We start from the raw sequence: 23,496 nt of genomic DNA, 5'->3' as shown, positions 1-23,496 counted from the left end.
TAGGGAAAATAGCACCTAGGAGAAGCACTGAAATTGCGCCCCCTGTCCAAACATCTGACACCCATCTTTCAGATAACTTTACCACAATATCAGCTGAAAAATACAAGTCAATCTCATTAAATTTTTAATATTTCAAAAACTATTTAGCAGTGAACGTAGCCAGACCAAAAAATGATGGAAAACTGCAAGTTTCAGTATGCTAGGGCTCATGAAATACCCAAATACTATGTGGAGGTGTACTTGGAAAACTAAACGGAAGTGCCTGTCTGATTCTCTACTATGCATTGTAGCATCACTATGACATACGTTATAAAAATAAATAGAGAATTTGACTTTTTCCAGATACTCTGAAAATAATTAAAGGATATGCAGAGTAAACTGTGTCACTGCTTGGAATATATTCTAGTATTTCAGAAAGACAGTTAAAAATGAGAGAAAGAAAGAAAGAAACTCCCAGTTGGCCTTAATACTAAGGATTTCACACTGATTCAAAGACAAACTCACCATTAATAGCCATATTATTAAGACATCACATTTAACTCACTTATCACAAGAAGCAAAGTAAGAGCAAATGAATACAATCCTAGCTCATAAGCTTCAGCTCAGTATTCACAAGCCCTGATTCTCTGTACATAGCGCCAAATTGAATATGTGTACAGTGACTTATATTATTATTTTTTAATCTGTAGCCCCTTCGGGGGGCTTCCTAAAGGCCGTGGGGGGGTGTCTGCAAAGATCCCCCCTCCCCCCGCTGGCCTCTTAATTCACTGCTGCAGTCCATCCCAGGCTGAGGGCCTCACAGGGACCATTTGAGCATGTGCGGTGGCCATTTAAAAAAATTGTTTTTTTTTTAAATGGCTGCTGAAAAAAATGGCCAGCACGCATGCTCAAATGGCCTCTGTGAGGCCTGGCATGGCCTAGGGCCTCACAGAGGCCATTTGAGCATGTGTGGTGGCCATTTTGTTTTTGGCAGCCATTTTATTTTATTTTTCATTTTTAAAAATGGTGTCCCCCTTCAAGAGGTGCCCGGAGCATGTGCCTTGCTGGCCTCACCCTAGAGACGCCCCTGCACCTTAGGATACAACCATGGTATAAACTGTACAGAGTTCTACAGTTGCTGTATTTAGATCTTAAACCAATGAATACAAGGAGAAATTTTGACACTGAATTAATTACAATTTGACTTTTAGAGTGCATGCCCTCACCTCTTACCTGGGGGCTTCTCAGAGGCATCTGGTAGGGCACTATCTGAAACAGGATGCTGGACTCAAAGGTGCACCTAGGTAATTTTGGAACCTGAACCAAAAGTCCTTTGGAGGGCCCCCTCCCCTGCAAATTAAGCATTATCATGCTCAACCAGGCGACCACACCACTCATGACAGACTAAAGAGGATTTGGGGGGCCTCAGGAGTTGTGAAGGCCTTGGACTTCAGGGCCTAAGTCCAGGGATAAGAGAGCCTCTGGCTGAGCGAGATAGGCTTTGGGCCTGATCCAACAAGGCTGTTCCTACGTTCTTATGTAGAGATTTTTTCACAATGATTATAAATATCTGTGTTTCTAAAATGGCTTTTTGTAAATGTTGTTGAAACAAAGCATTAATTAATAAACAGACATTTTAATTTGAAAGATAGCCCTTAGTAGGGATGTTTGTTGCCCAATTAAATAGCACATCATTGATTAATATATGCATTCTGGTTTATTAAATCTGCATACATTTGCATATAAATGTACAATAATAGTTACAAAAATAATAGTTACAATAGTTACATATAATATATAATAATAGTTATATAATAATATAATATTATAATAGTTATATAATAACATATAATAATAGTTACAAAAATAATAGTTACAAAAATGACCAATAATAGTACAATAATAGTTGTACAGAATAAACATATTTTGTACTTAGGTACATGTACACAAGACGCAGAAGGCACCATAATAGAAAAAGTGTTCCTTTTCTGGATGTTTGCCTCTTTTAAGATGATGTGTACCCTCTGAAGTTTTTCTATGTGTTTTTTTTTTTTAAATCTACTTGTTTAATCAGAAGCAGATTTTTAATCAGTTAAAATGTTCATTCATTCAATAAAATGTGCATACCTACACACTTGGTTGTTTAATCAGAATGATCCATGCATTTGTTTGCTCCTGTAAACAGTTATTATTGTTCTTATTGACTGTATTTGTCATAGATGAATAGAATCTGATCTCTTCTAATAAGGTAGTGCCAGCAGCATGGCTAAACGCATACACTATGAGCTAGACTGGCTGAAATCGCTAAAAGCTGGAATGGTTCAAATCTCACCTGGGTCATGAACTCCTTGGTTGTCCTCTGTCTCTTAACTTCAGCTCCCACCACACATCAGATTTGAGGATAATACTATCAGTCTACCTTATAAGGTTGTTGTGAGAGTTGCTGACACATGCTTTGAGTACTTTGGAAAGGTTGAGGTGTTATATCAATTCAAAGTGCTGTTATTCTGCAAGTGCATCCTCTTTGTAATAGAAAATGCTGAGGATAGTATTTGAAACCTAGTAGAAATATTACTCTTTTAACTTGCATAATATGGATGTGTTTCATTGCTGCTCCCCTTATAGACATAAAGCAATCTTATTTTTGTTTAACTAAACTTTATTCAGAAACAACTCCATTTTTTCTCCTTCTCCTTTTCCTCCCTTTCCTTTCTGACCCCGCCCCCCTTACAGGATACCACTGGGACAAACGTCTAATTAACAAGACATAAAAGATTGCTAGATAGAACACAACACATCCCTCTCCCTTTATAACAAACAGAATTTAATACATTTAAAATTTGATGAACGTGTCTTGAAGTCTTTTAGGTGGTCTCCAGTCATGCGCACTTCTCCTAATTCTTGGGGTCTCTGGCTTAGGAGGTGTTAGTGATTTGTTTTCTGGTACAGATAATTGTCTATCATGTTCATCAGCCTCATCTGTGAGGCCAAAATTGGAGGCAAGATCAAATTCCTCTCCAGTTCCACTCTCTTCCATCTTTTCTCAGGGCATGCATGCTTGGAAGTCTTAAGCTGTTTCATTTCTTTCCATCACCCAATATCACAGAATCTCCTTGGGTTTCGATTATTTGTTTTGGTCCAGAATATCAGGAACATCCTGTTCTCAGTTTCTAAGGTAGCTGTATTCAGTTCCCCACCTGGAATGTTGGCTGTTTCACACCCCCATTTCTGATCCACATACAATTTGTATTTTTGTTGTTTCTCCCTTACCCGATCACAAATCTCTGTATCCTCTGGGTGAGATGGCATGGAAAGCCCTATCAGTTGTTGCCATTGGGTAATTTTGGTGGTAGCTTTGCATCCTCTCAGCAGTTCAAAAGGTGATTTTCCTGTAGTAGAATGAGTAGTAGTGTGATAAGCAAATAGAGTTTCACAGATTGCCTCCCTCCAGTGGTGTTGTTGCATAGTAGCCAGTTGTAAACTTTCTTTCACTCATCTGTTCATGCATTCCACTAAGCCATTCCCTCGAGGATGGTACAAGGAAAGAGTATTTCCGTTGTATTCTAGGACAGCAGGGGTGTATCCATTTATGGCAATAGGGCAGGCCTGCTCAACTGTGGCCTCTCAGCTGTTTTTGGACTACAACTCCCATAATCCCCAGCCACAGTGGCCAATAGCCACAGAATATGGGAGTTGTAGGCCAACATTTGCAGGAGGGCTGAAGCTGAACAGTCCTGCAATAGGGTAACCTCCATACCTCCATGGGTGAATGTGTCAAGGCTGCAGGTACAGATCTGATGCACAGTGAATGGGAAATGAGTGTATGGAGAACCAAAATCAGCCATCATACACACTTCATGGCCATTAAGTTTTACTTGACAATGTGGAGAAGCAGGGCTCTGAGTCTGTCACACTTAAACCACTGTCAGGAAGTGGTTCATCTGCCTCATCATTATCATATAGTGAATCAGTAATGTAGTGGGCAGAAGACTTGCAAACCTTAGCAAAATGTCCCCTTTTCTTGCACCTGTTGCAAGTGACCTTCCATGCAGGACAGTGAGGAAGATTAGCTTTGGGGCAGAGGATCCACATTGGTAGCATTGGTAGCTCTTTCCTTTATTGTTCTGCCACTTTCTGGGGCAGTGCCATATGGGAACGTTTGGTTTGGAAGGATTTAGAGTGAACAACCTGGGTTTCAGGAGGTTGGTTTTGGGGTACCAAAGAGCGTGATTTGGCACTGAGAAGAGCGTTTTCCCACCATCCTAGCCATCTCTATAATTTTATCCAAAATAATTTTCTGCTCCAATAGCAGTTTTTCACACAGTTCGGAACTGTTTGTTTTCATGACAATCTGATTGCTGATCATTTCATCAGTAAAATTGGCAAAATTGGTTACACTTAAGGCACACACTGCTGTGACATACTGATTGATAGATTCATCAGGCAGTTGAGTCTAGAATAGAACTTGTAACATTCAGCAAACACATCCAAAGTAGGGTTGAAGCGATAATCTAAGTCAGGCCTGCTCAATTTAGGCCCCCAGCTGTTTTTGAATTACAGCTCCCATAATCCTCAGCCACAGTGGCCAATAGCCAGGAATTATGGGAACTGTAGCCCAACATCTGCAGGAGGCCTGAAGTTGAGCAGCCTTCATCTAAGTCTTGAAGAGAAGCTGTGTTGGCATCCCCTTCCAAGGTGGCAGGAAAGGAAATGTGTATATATTATTTGGTGTTCAGGGCCCAGGCAGTGAAGCAATATAGCCTGGGCTTTGCTGGAATAAAATCAAGGGTCTGTATAGTGAGGAGGTAATTGCAGAATTAAGACCTCCATTGTTTCCAGGGGAGAGCAGGTTCTCCTGGGTGGCTGTGGGATACGAGCCATGCTGCAATGGACATCCAGTGAACAATAGAGTCCCAGAATGAGAAGGGAAAAGGACTGTCAGGGGTTGTGCAGGTCAGGAAGCTTCAGGAAACAATAAGTAGCAGTGATAGTAGAATGCAGCAGTTCAAGAATATAGGTCCATTAATGCAACGAAATGAAGATGCAGGAAACTTCTAGTAGTGTGCATGGAACTGGTCCAGGGCCATGTAAGAGGCCTCTGGACCGGTTCGGAATTCGGGTGGTCTGGTGGGGGGCAGTGTGGCTTTAAGGGCAGGGGGGCAGTACTTACCCCTCTTGCTGCTTTTCTCCCTCCGGCACTTGACTTCTTAGCAAAGTTTTGGGGGCGGCAGAGTTCCTCTTTGCTGCCCCTGCCGCCCCTGCCCCCATCGTTGTCTGGAATAAGGAGAAGTTGCTGGCGTTTCCGTGCAACTTGCCGCCACGCATGCACCCGTTGCCGCCGTGTGCACAACGTACATTTAACACGCAACGTGTGACATGTGCGGCGTGCGCAGGCGGCGATGGGCATGCGTGCACCACAACGGGCGCATGTGTGGTGGCAAGTTGCATGGAACCGCCGGCAACTTCTCCTTATTCTGGACAACAATGGGGGCAGGGGCAGCAGGGAGGAACTCTGCCGCCCCAAAAACTTTGCTAAGAAGTTGAGCGCCGGAGGGGGAAAAGCGGTGGGAGGGGTAAGTACCGCCCCCTGCCCTTAAAGCCACACTCCCCCCAGTGCCGGCCCACGCTTCCGTGGTTCCATGCACATCCCTAGAAACTTCACAAGCTTTGCAGGCTCACATAGCTGGGCCATTCAGACATACAGGATAACTGCAGTTAATTGGGGAAGAGTTTGGAACTCCATTACTTACAAACACATGAAACTACAGTTAAGCATAAAAAGCTACCTCCAGTTTGCCTCTCCAAACTCCAATTGTAACCTTCCGATACACCAAAGGTTCACCGCTGACAACTGAGGTTTTGCCACTGAAGTGTTATGCCCGACTGCTGACTTCCCATAACGATTTTGTGCCTATTCCAAACAGCAGTCATAGAGATGGCATCACTGCAGTTTTCACTGGCCGCCTCTCAGAGATTCAGCCCTGCCCCCCACATCCTTCCCTCTCTTCCTTGATCTAGCAACAATGATGTGTGCTGTGAAATTTAAAGAGTCATAAACCTCCTAGTAATTCCTGCTGCAAGGTGCTGTATTGTTTCCCAGTAAAGTGAAACCAGTCTTTCTGTATCTGTTGTGTTTCTTTTAATTAGAATTGAAGAGCTCCCCCTCTCTCACCTGGGCAGTGGAAGGGGGGGAAACAGGGAGTGCGACCAGCTGGGCTCTCTCTACCTGCCCTGGACTGCTCTACTGCCTGCTTGCTTGCTCTTGCTGCTGCTACTGCTACCACCTGGAGGATGAGAGAAGGCACCATGTGTGCTTCCTGCCTTCGTGCAGTGTTTAAGCCCACTACTCCCCACACACAGGGGTCAATTAGCAGGGGTCTTTGCAGAGAATCAGGAGGGGGCCTTGCATGCTGAGTTCACCCCCCCCTCCTCCTTTCTGCACTTCATGGAGCAGAGCACAGCAGCAGCTCTGGACTCATGTGCGATTTGTCCCAAGCACCACACTCCCCTAGGGACAGTACAGCTGGAGGATGTGCCCCTCTGCTACCAAGTATTAGTCCCGCAATCCACTGCTTTGCAGAAAATTAATTAGGATAACATAGCTAGGAGCAGAGTGAGAAAAGGGTTAAACTGTCATCTGCCCGAGGAAGCTAGTGGAGCATGAAGGACATGCCCCCTTTGAGAGTGTGGCCAATTGTGGCCACTTGGCTGATGCGGTGACACTTTGCACACAGTCGGGCTGTGGAGTTTGCTGGGATGTCCTGGAACAGGAGTTTTGCAGGCCACAGTTTGGTGAACGTCTGTGGCAAAATTTGGAGTTACAAACTGAAACCTCGGCCATGCTTGACTCCAGTTAACTCGTACGTCTGAATGGAGCCTACATATTTTATTTCTGCATCACTTGTAGATACAAAGCAATCTTCTGTTTGTTTAACTAAACTTTACTCAGAAACAACTCCATTTTTTCTCCTTCTTTTCCTCCCTTTCCTCTCTGACTCTATTTCCCACACTCTCTACAGGATCCCCACTGGGACACACTTCTAATTAACAGAATATAGAAGATTGCTAGATAGAACACAGCAGGGTGTCATCACATAGAGTGGTGTTCTTCACTGCAAGGCCCGGGAACCATCTGCAGCTCACATTGACTTGCTGTGCAGCTCTCTGAGTAATAGTTTATTAAGCCTGTGTAAAGCTTTGGCTGATGCTAAATATGCTGCACAGCCCTAATGGCACCACATGGAGGCCTCCGTTCCCACCATGATGTGCTTTGCCCAGGGCTTTAAAAGAAACGGAGTCCTATCTAGCCCCAATGCCATCTTGCAAGGTGTGAAGGAACACTGCTATAGAACCCTACAGGGGAGGTGCTGGGAAGGATTATACTTCCCAGGGTTCCATGTGTGCCTGCAAAAATGGTACTGAGGCTCAAGAGGACTCAATTTCCTTTAAAGGAGCACATACACCCAATGTTGGGGAACGTGCAGCACTGTGGGGGTCAACATAGTTGGAAATGGCTCTCACATTGAAGATTTTTTGCCAGTGGCTCCTGTTTGAGAAATAGTGAAGATAGAGGCATGAAATAAACTAAATTCATTTATATCTCTTATGAAAGTAGCCTAGATGTTGTATTTAATGCAAAACATGCAGGGTAGTTTTATATCCTGCATGCTCTGGTATTTAAAAAAACAAATTATAATTCATTGTCCATCTTCAAAAACTATTTTAAATTTATTTTAATTATCCTTAACAGACAGGAACAAGTCATAACTACAAAATTTACATAACCTGCTTTCAACAATATATCAATCAGAAGGTTGTCTGTAGCAGCAATTACCAAGTATATGTAAGGCCGTAGTGATCAATGTATGTCAGGGCTTCTATTAAAAGGGAAACTCAGGGTTTTGTTTAAAGTTTTAAAATACATATTCACATTACAAATTATACCCCACTAGGGGGAGATGCAACATAAAGAGATTTTGCTCGATATCACTGTACAATATTGTGAGTTTTAATTTTTCTGATTCTTAGATAGTTCACCTTTACATGGCTTCCATAGAAACAGGTATAGCAGCAACAGCAAAAATGGCTCCAGTCATACATATGGGTCATTAGATCCTTGAGAAAGATTGCAAAGTAGCAGCTGAAAAGCAAATAGGGTTTCTATGCTAGTACAAAATGAGTGATTGAAAATGGTTCCATTTAATCACAAAAGCAGAAATAAAATATTAGAAGCATTGAAGAAAAGAACATTAAAGCTCTAAAACATTTTTAATATTTTCTTTGTCATGAACCCTTTCACCAATTAATATTGTCAGAGGATGTTCATCTGTGAATACTCATCCGGTGATGACTCTGCAATGAGCCTTTTCTGTAAATGCCCTGGGGCTGTGGGATGCGCTCCCTGTGGAAGCAACAGCTGATGGTCTTTAGAAGTAACAACTGATGGCCCTCAGATGATCTCTGATGGCCTTCAGAAGATTACTGAATGCACACCTGTTCAGTCAGGCTTTTCATTGAATTTTAAATTTGATTTTCATTTTAATCATCTTTTTCCCCAGCCAATTATAAACTGCCATGAGATGCTTGTGTTTGGCAGTATATAAATGTGCTAAATGATAAAATGAGCTATGGTGATGCTGAGGAGTTCAAAATAAACACAACAGTTACTCAAGAAAAACATCCAGATTACCCATCTGGCAAGTAATAGAATTGTGAACAGCCAGCCAGGATTTCTCTCTGTCTCCCAATCACTTTGAATACATTTTGAAATTCCCTCGTTTCCCCCCCTCCTTCTCTTTTGTGGCCCTCCCCCCTCCCCCCAGCCAATAGGGGCACAGTTGGCCATGACAACACTTGATTTGTATAAGAAGCCAACCAAGAGACAAGGAAATTGCAAACCAATTGGAAGCCAGTGCCAGAAAACCAACCAGCAAGAGAAAAACAGGCCTCCAAAATGGCACCTGTAACGCTGAAACATTTTGATCAAAATGGGGTTGTTCTATTCTGAGTTAGAAACAGGCACTTTATTTAAAGGGTGTTCTTTTTCGGCTTGAAACACTCAAAATGGTCCATTTTGAGTTGAAACGTTTCAACATTGAATGTTCTGCATGTCTCTAATAAAGATAGGTTCACATGAGGCACTTCTTCATTTTAAAAAAAATTATGTTGAAACCATACCCTATAAATAAACATATTGAAAAATAAACATATTCAGTACTGCATATTGGGGGAAAGTGATAGATAAGGTGATTAAGAAAGCCTTTGTCTTCATTTCTCTGGATGCTTGTTTTCAAATCAAAGCATACCATTAATTTATTCTTTAAAAATGTATCTAAATGATAAGTAGTGGGGAATGCTTTTGAATGGAATCTTTAAAGGTTGCAGATATTTGGTATCATGATTTAAATTGAAATTATTGTTATAGTAGTGAGCAAATTGTACACATCAACACAAAGATGAATATATTTTACCTTGGGAGGAGAAAAGAGAAAAGAATCCGCCCCCTGCTTTAAAATCTGATAAAAAGAGAAAGGAAGCTATTCTGAAAGCGGTACATTCTCCATTTTATAAGTTTAAATTTACTTCCAAAATACATTTTACAATCAATGTATATTACAGTAAAACATGTAAAGCCTTGTTTAAAATTAAATTAAATTAAATTAAATCAAGGATATATCTTATGAAAGGCTGTATATGCTTTTAGGAATAAATATAACAAAACAATACAACAATATACTAGGTCTGTGCAAATTCAGATTCAAAATTTGGATTTTATCCAAAATTGTTCCAAATCAGTAAAAATCAGTAAAATCCAAATCTGATTTTTAAAAAATGGATTGGTAAAGACAGAATTAATTCCTAAACATTAAAATTAATTTTGGAAATACTTGAGAATTTGGGAATTTGCAAAATGGTGCATGTGATGGATTGTACATGTTGGAGCTGGAGAGTGAGTGTGTGAGTGTATGTAGTAACCAGGCACAGAATGTTCAAGGGGAGGGATTTAAATAAACTTGTTTAAAATTTAAACTTGTTTTTAAATTGTTCTGATTATTTAATTGTTGTTTTATGATGTTTTTAGTTGTTAATCGTTGTTTTATGCTTTATAATTTTTGTTTTAATTATTAACTGATTTTAATGGTGTTTTAATGTAAACTGCCCTGAGCCTTTTGGAAGGGCGGTATAAAAGTTTAAATAAATAAATAAATAAATAAATATGGACAGTTGGTTAGGAGAAGACAGTTGGTATTGGAGTAGGTGTGTTGGAGCTGATTGTTCGGAGTGAGAGGTTGGACAGAAAATAGCACAGAGATTGACCTGAACAGGAGAGATTGTTCAGGGGGTTGTGTGGGACTTGAATGGTGAATGTGTGGAGACCATGGAACCAGCAGTATACTGGGCAGTGCTCTGAAAGTGGGGAAGTGTTAAGGCTGGGAAGGAAACCTTGAATGTAAAAAGTGCCCAGAGGTGAAACCTCCTAGGAACAGACAAGAAGGTCTGGGAAAATTCACTAAGTCTTCAAAACAAATTTTATTTACTTCTGTCCCAGTTATCTCACCTTCCCAAATGTTACATGTTATCAAGAAGAAAAAATCACTCTGAGAAAGTTAAACAGCTGATGTACTTAATTTTGTAGAGAAGTTTATGTGCCCTGCCTTGCAGAGATCTTTATTCCAAACAATAAACTTATTCTTGTTTTTGTTCTACATTTCCAGTTTTGTTTCATTTGTACACTGAACATATATGCCTATCCAGCGCTCGCAAGGCTACGTAACCAAGGTGTTGAGTACTGAGAGCAGAGTAATAAGTAATCATATGGTGGCAGCAAAAGAAAATAAAAACTGAATAAATTCCCAGAACCTGGAGACTACATTGTTATAAAACAATATAAAAACAAATCACCACCCTGGACTTGAGAGGAGCATCAGGGTGGGTTCCTGACAGTGCCATTTCCCCGCATAGAGGGTAATGGGAAATTGGGGGGGGGGCGGGATAACCAAAACTCACTGGTAGTCCTAGAGCCTTGAACCTTGTCACACATGTGGGGATTGAGGTTGTGGGTCTATAGAGCACTGGTCAATTTCCTGATTTTTGGTGATTTTTTGTAATTTTATAAAATTGGCTAAAAGTGGTAAAATCTGGCTTGTTTCAAACCGGTGGTGTATGGCAAATATATAGTTGATGAACAAGAGTGCTGAAAGAGCTATTCCCAACCCCACAGCTATGGACATCAAGGCACCCCGCCCTGGTTGGTTGCAAATTGTCTCTGGAACTTCACGCGTAGGGGCTGGTCAGCAGCAGGTGTTGGGGACACTGTCCCAACAGGATCTGGTGGCGAATCTGGCAGCAAGTCTTCCGGGGGGTCGATCGGTGCGTGCTTCACCCTGGTGTGGTGGACCCACGTCTTTACTCCGTCGAGGCGGACAGCTGTTCTGGTGGTTAGAAGGACTGTATATGTGCCTTCCCAGTTGGCTTGGAGGGGCTCCTTCTTCCACTTCAGGACCAGGACTTGGTCTCCAGGCTGGAAGGAATGCGCCTGCGCCTTAGGTTGCAGCCATTCGATTTCCTGCAAGTAGGGGGATAGAGAAGAAAAAAAACCTGCGCCAGTTCTTGTACATACGCCTGCTGTGCATCATCCCCCCTCACATTCAAGTCAATGTCATTCATGATATTTGAAATAGGAACTGCCCGCCCATACAACACTTCAAAAGGGGCAAATTTGGTCTTTCCCCGTGGGGTCAGACGTGCACAATATAGAGCCAAAGGCAAGGCTCTAACCCAGCTCCAACTAAGCTCCAAAGTCAGGCGAGTCAAGTGTTATGAACCTATGACATATAACTGTTTCTTTTTCTGTAACGTTCTGTAACCGTTTCTGTAACTTTCTGTAACCGTTTTCTTAAGAACGCTTTGGTGTATAAAATGTGGTGCTTCTGTATCAAGTCTTTGTCCTGCTTTGAGCGCGAGCCAAGCAGCACCTTTGCTACTTAATGGCAAATAAAGCTTTGATCTTAAGTCCTCTCGTCTGGGCTGATTATTGGGCTCCATCCACCCAGGAACGAACCTCCCCTATTAGGGTCAAGTGTACCCCGATACATCACCAGAACTTTACAAAAACTTCTGAAACGGAAGAACCTCCTGGGACTATCATTCTACCAGCATGTGGAGGAATCTGCCATTTGCCTTGATGAAAAAGGGTAACAACATGCCCCCTTTGTCCCCTGCCTTTATATTTCCAGAATGGATGGGCATTCAGTTATGAAATCTGGCACACGTGAAATCCAGATTGGAAGGACTCTGTCCACCCCCACCCCCAAGGTATGGGTCGATCCTCTGATTTTTAGTGATTTGGGGAAAATGTTTCTTTAAAATGTTTCTTTAGACCCCTGCTAACTTGGCGAAGAGGCACCTTTTAACCTGGTGATTCTCTTTATTTAGCAGGGGGAGAGTAACTGTCCCTATTCACCCCCAGCACAGTATCTCCAGTGACTGTTGCTGGTGTCTATCTTGTGTTTCTTTTTAGATTGTGAGGCCTTTGGGGACAGGGATCCATCTTATTTATGTATTATTTCTCTGTGTAAACCACCCTGAGCCATATTTGGAAGGGAGGTATAGAAATCGAATTATTATTATTAACAAAAAACAGCAGCAACAACAATAAAATGGCTAAAAAGGGGGGAATCTGGCTTGCTTCAAGCCAGAACTTTACAAAATGTTCTGGATATGAAGTCCCCTTAGGACCATCATTCCACTCCAATGTTGAAGAAAAAAGACATTCCTTTGATTTTATATTAATTTTTTTCTTCCTCATTGCATTAGCACACAGTCAGTAAAAATGAATACACTTGGAATGTTTCTGTTTTGTGGTTAAGGGTTTAAAAGGTGGGAAGTCCTTTTTATCTCTTTTAAAAGATCTGCTTGTTCCTGAAATGGGGAAGAGAAGAATTAATTTCACCATTTTTAGTCATTTAAAATTTTTTTATTCAAAAATTCGCCACCATCCACGGAGGCCAGAATCATGCCCCTGCCGCCAGAGGATCAATAAGCACCAACTTTTAAAGTTTCCCTATTTCTGCCACCTTGGCCACCCTTAGAAGTCTTTTAAAGGCAGGATTCCCCTTTGCTTGTAAAGGGGAATCCTCACTGGATTCCCCTTTACAAGCACAGTCCCCTGAACTGGGTTGAACTGGTCTGCAATGGACTGGGCGTGGTCCAGTTCAACTGTAGACCAAACCACCTCTCCCGGAGGTCTGTTTGGTTCATGATCAAACCATTGAACCAGCCCAGTTGGTTGTGACTCGGTTCATTGTTCGTTCCTGCATACTGATGGATGGGAGTTGTTCAGCAAGATCTGGAGTACCACAGGTTGGGAACACCTGCACTAAAGCAATGCATACTAACTGATGCACAACACTACAAAGATTGCTTCTGCTGCATTGCGGCCCAGTCCATGAATTCACCCTGCTGCTCATATAGAGACAGATACTGAACGGCAACGGTATACTTCTTTTATAGGCAATCTAATCTAATTGAATTTGGAAGCCAGATCTTACATAATTTCACTTTGCAACTTTAACCAAGCAATTAATCCAACTAATTTGAAAGTGCAGATACACAAATGGTTGGCTGACTGATGATCGAAATTCACAATGAGATTATGATGGAAGTGGCAATAAATCAGCATGTGACATTTTATTGCACATGAACTGCCCTAAGGGAAAACAGAGAGAAGTGCTCTTTGATGTAGTCCATGATATTTATTTTAAATTTAAAAGGTAACTCTATCTATAGCAACTGTGTAAGTCTAGACTGAGGGTGGATCATGTATGTAGAGTGACCTACATTTTTTTTAGTAATCTTGTTCCTAATATGAATATATTTTAAAAACTGAACAGGTGCAGGTGAAACTAGACTGATATATGTCAAACAAGAAAAGGAGTAAGAAAAGAGAATGTAGAATTGCCATATGGCCTAGAATAGCCAGCTTTGGTTTGGTTCTGGCCATGCCACCTGCTATTGACTTGGACCACTCACTAGCCTGGTTTATCCACTTTCACTTAAAAAACAACAAATCTTTAGTCCTTTTAGAAGCAGAGATATGAGGTAAAATGTTCAAGCAGTATTCTGCCCAATTGTTTGATGAGAAATTAACCTGCTCCCATTTTCCATTGTAAACCAGTGAAGGAAGTTACGACTATGACAGACATTTAGGGCAACAGTGAAATCCACAGAAAGAAAGAAAGAGACTGATGGGTTGGTTAATGTGATCAGGACTGTCTGAAGGGGGTGGGACTAGAGGGGTGGTCACACAGGGTTCTGCTCTTATAGGGTTCCCACAATGAAACAAAACAACAGAAATTCTTTGGAACAATACTGATTCATTATGGAGGGCCTCACCCAAGCTAGAGACAGCCCTGATAGGATGGCTAAACATTGTCAAGACTGACTGCGACTGGCATAAGCTTAAAAAAGAAGACTACAATAGTGGTTCATCATAGGGACCCCTGCAAACAATGCTTATCCTGAACACTGTAAAAGCTAGGGGTGGCCTTGAGTGTGACATATGTATTGTCTTTAGAATGGACTTTCCAGATCATTTTGATTTGTTGTTGCTCCAGCTATCCCCACATGTTGGGTGGTCAGGCTGTGCCTGCATTATCCACTATTGTGACATCACACACCCCCTCAAGGGGACATCGTGAAATGGACTTAAGGGACTGCCAATACCAGGGAAGAAAGGAACAGAAATAATGGCAACAAAGTGGCAAGCAGGTCAAGCTCATTTCTTATTTCATTCAGTACTCTATTTCAGGTTTGGCTCACCTCCTTGGTACCTGGGAGCCCTTTGTTATAGGGTCCAAGATGACACTCCTGCGTAACTCCAGTGGGGGTGCCTTCTTTCCCTCAAGGCTGGATCTTTGGAACTCTGGGTCTCCTCTGCTTATGAAGACCCTAGATCCTTCCATGGCACTTGTCATCTGTGGGAGCTCCCTCTGGGACCCAAACACCAGTTAGAGCAGAGACTCAGGCTTATGGTAGCTTCTAGGATGAAGTGAATTTCCTCCTCCTCCTCCTCCTCCTCCTCCTCCTCCTCCTCCTCCTCCTCCTCCTCACTTCTTCCTCTTTTAAGTGGTCCTCCATCTCTTCTGATGGTGGAGTGTTCCATGGCAGATGCCTTACCTGTCTGGGATTAGACCCAGTTTTAACTCCTCGCTCTGAAGCCCCTGGGGGCTGGCTACTGTCAGAGTGCTTTACCCACTCCCATCACTGTTCTAACATCTAGAGCCACTTGTCCGGGGTGTCTCCTTCTTGTCCTGGGCCATACTGCTCATTAAGAACAACAACTTGAGGAAATCCAGGATTTTAGTCTAGTGGTTGAGCAACAATACAGTATTTCCATCCTAAAACAAAAGGTAACAGTAAGGGAAGGAGCTCATCCTCTTTGTAACTCAAGTCTTAGTTTGCATGAAAAATGTGGAGGGAATATAAAACATTTTTTAAAATTTACTTTGCTGATGCAATCCCAAATGAAGTCCATTGTTTTTATGCACACATTGCTGTGTGTGTGTGTGTCCCTTTCATGTAGTCCAGTTTGGTGTTTGAAAAGGTTGTTTGTGTTTTGTTGTTGTTGTTGTTTGTTTAAAGGGAAATGCATTCAGTGATGGTTAAACTCTCCTCCCAGTCAATGGTAACTGTGCATCTAATGCAGAGTGTGGGACTCTGGGCTCTCAGTAATTTCAAAACAGATTTCAGTGACTCTTCATTCTTGCTGCCTGCATATTTATAACAGCTATATATTGCTGCTGCATATATATAAAAGCACTTGCAGTATTTGATTAGTAAACAGTCTGATTTTCCACTTAAAATGAGATTATTTCAGAGTATCACAAGCACACATTCTTCCCAATGTAATAGGAAATAAACATCTACCAAATTCAGTTTTCTTTATTCCTTTGAAATAAGCATAGCTCAGTAATGTAAAGGGACTGAGTTGAATAGATTGGGTCTGCTGTGAAACTGTATACTTAGGCTGAGACTCTCTCTAGCAGTGGCGTAACTAGGGAAAATGGCGCCCAGGGCAAGCACTGAAATTGCGCCCCCCGCCCCCCCCAACATACATCTGACTGACACACATGTTTCAGAAAACTTTTATTTTAAAAATTTAAAAAATTACAAAAATTACCAATATCATACATGTGGTCAAGCTCCTATCTACCACTTCAGATTTATTTTTTAAAACTATCCAAATTGTGGGGCTATCATTAATTTGTTTGGATAGCTCAGGTTAAAATGCTGGAAAACGACAAATTTCAGTATGTTGGGGCTCATGAAATCCCCAAATATTATGCGGAGTTGTACTTGGAAAAACTAAAAGAAGTGCCTGTCTAATTCTCTGCTATGCATTGTAGCATCACCATTACATAAGTTTTAAAAATAAATGGAGAATTTGACTTTTCCCAGATACTCTGAAAATAATTAAATGATATGCAGAGTAAACTGTGTCACTGCTTGGAATATATTCTAGTATTTCAGAAAGACAGTTAAAAATGAGAGAAAGAGCAAGAAACTCCCAGTGGGCCTTAATACTAAGGATTTCACATTGATTCAAAGACAAACTGACCATTAATAGCCATATTATTAAGACATCACATTTAGCTCACTTATCACAAGAAGCAAAGTAAGAGCAAATGGATACAATCTTAGCTCATAAACTTCAGCTCAGTATTCACAAGCCCTTATTCTCTGTACATAGTGCCAATCTGAATATGTGTACAGTGACATATTATATTAATTTTTTTAAAAAATTACCTGTAGCCCCTTCGGGGGACATCTTAAAGGCTGTGGGGGGTCTTCAAAGTTTCCCCCTCCTCCCACTGGCCTCTAGGGCCTCACAGGCACCATTTGAGCATGTGCGGTGGTCATTTTTAAAAATATTTTTTTTAAAAAATGGCCGCTGAAAACAAAATGGCCACTGTGCATGCTCAAATGGCCTCTGCGAGGCGTGGCATGCCCTAGGGCCTCACAGAGGCCATTTGAGCATGCCCAGTGGCCATTTTGTTTTGGTGGCCATTTTTAAAAAATTATTTAATTTTAAGAAATTGTGCCCCCCTTTCAAGTGGCGCCCGGGGCACATGCCCCCCTGCCTCCCTATAGATACGCCCCTGCTCTCTAGCACAAATGGAACCATTCCAAATTTTCAAATTGTGCACTCAGGGAATTTAAGCAGTTACCACAAATATATTCCTAGACTCTGTACACACAGATCTTGGTGGTTGGAATGAAACAACAGTCTTGGGACTTAGGATAAAGTCACAATCAATCAATTAAAAATATGCGTAAAACTTTCTGTTTATTTATTTGATTGATTGATTTCATTTCTATCCCGCCCTTCCAAAAGTGGCTCAGGGTGGTTTATATTAAAATAAAAGCAACTAAAATAAATTAACAGTTAAAATCAGAAACTATAAAAACAACATAAAACCATTAACAAAACATTTAAAACAGTTGCTTGGCATTAATTCCTAGACTATGTACTCAAAATAATTAAATTTTAGTGATTTTACTTAGCCACCTTGTATGACAAGAGTATGGTATATAGTATGGTAGAGTTGCAAGTTCCTTTGTTTTGTGATTACCATCACATGTTGCAAAAACGTGCATTTGATTAAAAGAATTTGTCTCTATGCTGTGTACATTTGTGCCACTAACTAGATCATCACATTTAAACTTATATACTTCTTTTGATTTCCCTTTGCTTATAATCATTTTTATGTCTTCCTCTGAAATGATTTAATAGCCTCTTTCTCTGTTTATTCCATTAAGTAAAAAGGCCAAAAGACACAGCAGTTACATTTTGAGAGTGATGACATTTATTTTTCTGTTTTAAAAGCCTCAAAAAAACTGCATATGATTCAATGGGATTTATCTCACTATACACTATTTTACACCTGAACTAAAACTCTATGTGGATTTTAGTGGCTGTGGTGCATTTTCAGATGGAACCATTAGAAAGACATCCATTGACTTGGATATTCAGATTTCTAAAATAGTATTCAGTCTAAAAGGTTAATCTGTCACAAAAGGTGAATCTCTCACAAAAAGTATATACGTTCTTTTTTTGCTCTCCTTTTAAGATTAGGATTTTCCTCCAATAATGGAAAAGGGGACTTATGTATCATAGAATTTTAGAGTGTTAGGGGTGCTTGGAGGTCATCTAGTTCAAGCATCTGCTCAGGGCAAAATCTGACTGAAAAACAGTAGTAAGGGAGAACCCTTCAGGCAGGCAGTTGCACAAATACCTCTTACAAATCAGGAAATCCCTCCTGATGTCTAGCCTGAATCTGTTTCCTTGTAATTTCTAATTGGTTCTAATCAGGTACAAAAGAGAACAAGTCCTTTCCTCGTTCTATGTGGCAGCTTTTCAGATGTCTGAAGGTGGCGATCATATCACCCTTAGTCTTTTCTTCTCCTGGCTAAGCATATAGCAATAGCAATAGCAATAGCACTTACATTTATATACCGCTCTATAGCTGGAAGCTCTCTCAGTGGTTTACAATGACTTAGCATATTGCCCCCCCAACATTCTGGGTACTCATTTTACCAACCTCGGAAGGATGGAAGGCTGAGTCAACCTTGAGCCCCTGGTCAGGATCGAACTTGCAACCTTCTGGTTACAGGGCGGCAGTTTTACCACTGCGCCACCAGGGGCTCATATCTAGTTCCTTTAACCATTCCTTATAGGATTTGGTTTCCAGACTGCCCACCACCACCACCACCACATATACCATCTTTGTTGTCCTCCTCTGAACTTATTGCAGTTTATCATTGCAGTCCCTGAAATGTAGTGCCTGGAATTGGTATTCCAAATGAGATCTGACCAGCACAGAATAGTGCATCCATGCTCTTGGGGCCTGTTTTTTTTTTTTTTTTAAAACATTATTTTCTTTTTTAAAAAACCACTTCTAACCTAGTAGAATAGACCCAAAGTAGCTTACAAAACCCAGAATCACTACAAAAAATTCATTGAACAAAACACATCAGTCAATTAAGGATTATCATTGAGCTCACATCCTGGTAAATCAGCAGGTAACAGATAAACAGTAAATCCTTTTAAAAATGTCTTAATTTTATGTGCAAATGCACATACAGTCTGAGGCTATCTTGCTTCAGCTAGCAGGGTGCTCCAAAGAACCAGCACCTCCACCATAAAGGCCCTGCACCTGGTGGATGCCTGTCATACTTTAACTATAAAGACATTAAATAGTTTCAAAATCTAAACACATTAATTCAAGGAGTCAACTTTCATTCTACTCAAAGTTACTAGTTATTACTGTTATCAAATATATTTTCTTTCAATACCTGACATTTCGATCTAGTTCAGTTCAGCAGTTTGTTTCATAAGACATTATGTTTTACGTGCAAATCCAGTGTCTATATACAATTTTTGTGTGTGTGAATGACTGTACATGCCTTTATTTTAAAAGTGAATCTGGGTACTGGCCTCTTCAGATGCTGCTGCAGATAAAATGCGTACTGCTGTACATCTGTTTAACATAACATGCAAATGGGGGCATATGTGCCTACAGATCTGTACATGCATACACTGCACACAGATCGTGCATGTGTTGAACATAATGTGTGAATCTATATTAAATCCCAGGTCATCTCCTGAGTGACACTTCACATCCAGATTATTTAATACTAAAATCAGTACCTCACAGAAATAAAATTTTACTATAGAGAGCAGGACATGATTCAGCTGAGGTGCTGACCCCATGCTGGACCACACAAATGTCTGGCGTATGTGCATTGATGCTGCATGGAGGCTGCATGCTGCCGCTGCTGCCACCATGCACAGGCCATGAAGAAACTGCAGAGAACAGCACTGCAGCCCTGTGTGGTCATATGGAGAGCGGACACTGCAGGCAGAAAAGCGGAGGAGCAGGGACAAACAGGTAAGGAGCTCCTTACCTGCTTTTAAAGGAAACCGCTCCCTGCCCTGCTGGTGGGTCTATGAATGGCTCATGCACATCCCTAGGCACAACTAGAAGGACACAAACTCATTGAGAAAATTATGGGGGCACCTGAACACGTTCTCCAAAAAGCTATGGTTACTTTTCTTGAGGAAGGAAAAGGAAACAGGATGACTCATTGCAAGGTACCGATTTGTTTCTGGGCTCAGTTGAAAGTACTGCTTTTAACTTTTACAGTTACGATTTACAGTCTTAACCTTATGATGAATGTCATGGTAGACATGTGATGTCAGAAAATATAAAGTTGTAAACAGAAATCCTTTGCAAATATTTTGCATATGATTGCCTATCTGTTAATCAGAATATAATAAAAATAAAAATATTAAAATTTTGGAAGGGCATGCGAGGTAGGACGATGCTTAAAGAAGAAATATCATTTCTCAGCATGCTAAATTTGTTCTTAGCCTCTTCCACCATGACATACATAGCTAAGGTACAAAAACGTCACAAATTAAAAGTGCTTTTACAAGTGGTACATTCTTCTTGCTAACAAGAAAGAGACCTTATCAGCTTTAGTTTCCCAAATGAAAGCATGGAATGACAGAGCTCCATTAATAACTCCAGATGAAGTCTGTCTCTAATATTAGTGGTATGGACAAAAGTCTTTTCAGACTCACACCTAAAGGTCAGCAGTCAGGCCAGTCAAACATGGTTAGCTGATATATTCTCAGTTGGAACTACATGGACCACCAGCTTTTGAATGAGATGCCATAACATTCCTGGACTAAAAATGTGGAAGAGCTGAGATGGAATCCTGAGAAAACTGGATTGATAGTGGTTTTCCTCATGCATTGTGAGTAGCAGGAAAGGATCTGAATAACGCAGCTCACATGGCGAGTCTCAAATGCTTTAGAAAATGCATTTTGGCAGGGCTAGAAGAGGGGGTCCCCCACCAAATTAATTTGTCTAAAATCTATGAAGTACACCAAGATTCTAATGAGTCCCCAGGGGTCTCTTGGTAGCACTTTGTAAATTCTCTACCCTTGACCCAGAAGCGGAGGAAAATCAGAAATTATTGAATGTTTTGTTTATTGGTCAATAGGCTCCAGACATCAGAAAAATATTGCAGAAATTGGATGGTGGTGCTGGTCTGCCAATATCGACTTTGATGGAAGTTGCTTATAAAACGTATGTGAATAGGGATGTGGTGCAGGTGAAAAAGGAAGGTCAGAAGATGAGGAAGGAAGCTGGCCTATTGGCTGTGGCTATAAGATGAGAAAGGATGGAGACACACAGGGACAGGGGTTGGGAAGAGGATTCCAAGGAAGGTTATCGGGGGTCCCGAGAAGGATGACCACCTCTGGCTCCTGATCAGTGTGCGAACTGCCATCGCACTGGTCATTGGCAATGAGAGTGTCCGGACTGTGGCAGATCACGAGGCTGTGGAAGGGTCCCCCGGGAAGGTTTGCTACGTAGAAACCCCCCTGCCCTAGAAATGTCCTTAGAAGATGGAAAGGATTGAAGAGGACCGGGTGCTAAACTTATTCATGTCTCCCCTGATGGACCCCTGGATAAAATGAGAGTAGGTGGGAGACTTGTGGACTTTTTAATTGATACCGGTGCCATGCATTCGGTAATGACTGAAAAGTATGAAGGGAAGTTAGGGAAAAGAAAGGTGCCTATTGTGGGAGTGACTGGTCAGAGGCTACATAAACCTTTCCTGCAACCAATGGACTGCAAGGTGGGGGACCATCTGCTCTCCCACCATGCCTGAATGCCTGCTTCCACTTTGTGGCAGAGACATGCTTTATAAAATGAGGGCAGAGTTAAGGTTTTCTCCAGGGGAAATCACCCTGTCCCTTCTGAAGGAGCAAGGATGAAGGTTTCAAACTTACTTGCTAGAAATAGAAAAGACCCTTTCCCCCATTCCTGAAAAGATTTGGAATGCTGTTTTTCTGCTGGTGTGGGCTGGAGAAGTGCTGGGAAGGGCTCATTTTATTGCGCCTGTACACATTGAACTGAAATAAAATATTGTTCCTCCTTGTATTCCCCAATACCCAATTTGTTTAGAGGCTTGGAGACGGCTCCAGCCCATCATTCAGAGATTCCTGAAATATGGCATTCTGTGACAGTGCCAGTCCCTGTTTAACATGCCTATCCTGCTAGTAACGAAGGCAAAATGGGAATACCGGCTTGTACAAGATCTCAGGGCAGTAAACCAAGTAGTCAAAATCATACATCCTGCCATCCCAAACGCTTATACGCTCATGGCCACCATTTCAGGGGACTCTGCTTATTTCTCTGTATTGGACTTGAAAGATACATTTTTCTGTATACCTGTCGCTAGAAAGAGTCAAGAGCTGTTTGCATTTGAAAGGGAAGATCCAGACACTGGTGGGCATTTCGAATGTTGCTGGGAACGCCTTCCTCAGGGTTTTTGTAACAGCCCCATTTTGTTTAGCTCCACCCTTGGGCAGGACTTGAGGAGGTGGAGACCAGAAGAGGAGGGACTGACTTGCCACTATGAATTGTTTCAATTTGTGGATGATTTGTTTATTGGTTGTAAGGACTGCCCCAATTGCCTATACTTAACTATTAACTTGCTGAACTTCCTTGGTATTGTGATGCATCACCAGACCTTTTCCTGGCCTTTGATTCACCAGAGGTGTGAAGTTTGTACCCAATTCTGTATATATATTTTGAGCAGACTCCATTTTGGGCTGCATTGTTTTTGCTGGAAACTTACTTCCCAGAGCCATGCTTTCTTTTACTCTGCAGAGGGGAATAAAGCTTTTGAACCATTCTCCTCTTGGTGTGGATTAATTGGGCATTTCACACACCAGGTAATACCGGATTTACCGATATCATGAGGCATGACCGAAGAGTTTCATTGGAGGAGACTGATAAGGTGTTTTTTAAGGAAACTTTTAGTGTTTTGGAATTCTTATTCCAAATAAGACATGAATATAAAATATTGATTAGATTATGTTCAGGGTGTTCTCCCCTATATGCTCCTTAAAGAAATGTTTCACAAAAGAGATTGCTGAGAGCACTCACCTAAACAGAGATGGGAGAGGGCACATCGGACCTTCTGGCATTACTTGATTTCAATAACAGCAGGAGAAAATGAGGTGAGAAGTTCAACTTAGCCTTGAGACTTCTTATTGGCGTATATGGGAGTAAAAGAGCTTGCATTCCTTTTGTCTTTTTTTATCCTTCTAATGTGGTCTGCCCTGAATCTCTGTATATGCTCAGATGCAATCAGGGGCATTACTTTAGTCTACTGCAGCCTTCACAATGGTCTGAAGGCACCATGGGAAAACACCTTATCAGAATGACCTTTTATCTGGAATGCAGCTAGCCACAGTTTCTCTTCCAAGCAGGCTAAGGGAAAGAAAATGGCCAAGTGGCTAATTTTGAGGGGTACATTGAAGCACCTAAAATAGCAAAGCAATCAAGTCTAGTAACAGATCCTCATCTCACTTCCCCTGTCTAGAGGTTTATCAGTCCAATAATTTTAATGCCTCTAACATTGGGTATGGAAGAA

This window comes from Hemicordylus capensis, chromosome 1 (assembly GCF_027244095.1).
Source record: "Hemicordylus capensis ecotype Gifberg chromosome 1, rHemCap1.1.pri, whole genome shotgun sequence".
NCBI lineage: Eukaryota > Metazoa > Chordata > Lepidosauria > Squamata > Cordylidae > Hemicordylus > Hemicordylus capensis.
This window is presented reverse-complemented; position numbering follows the sequence as displayed.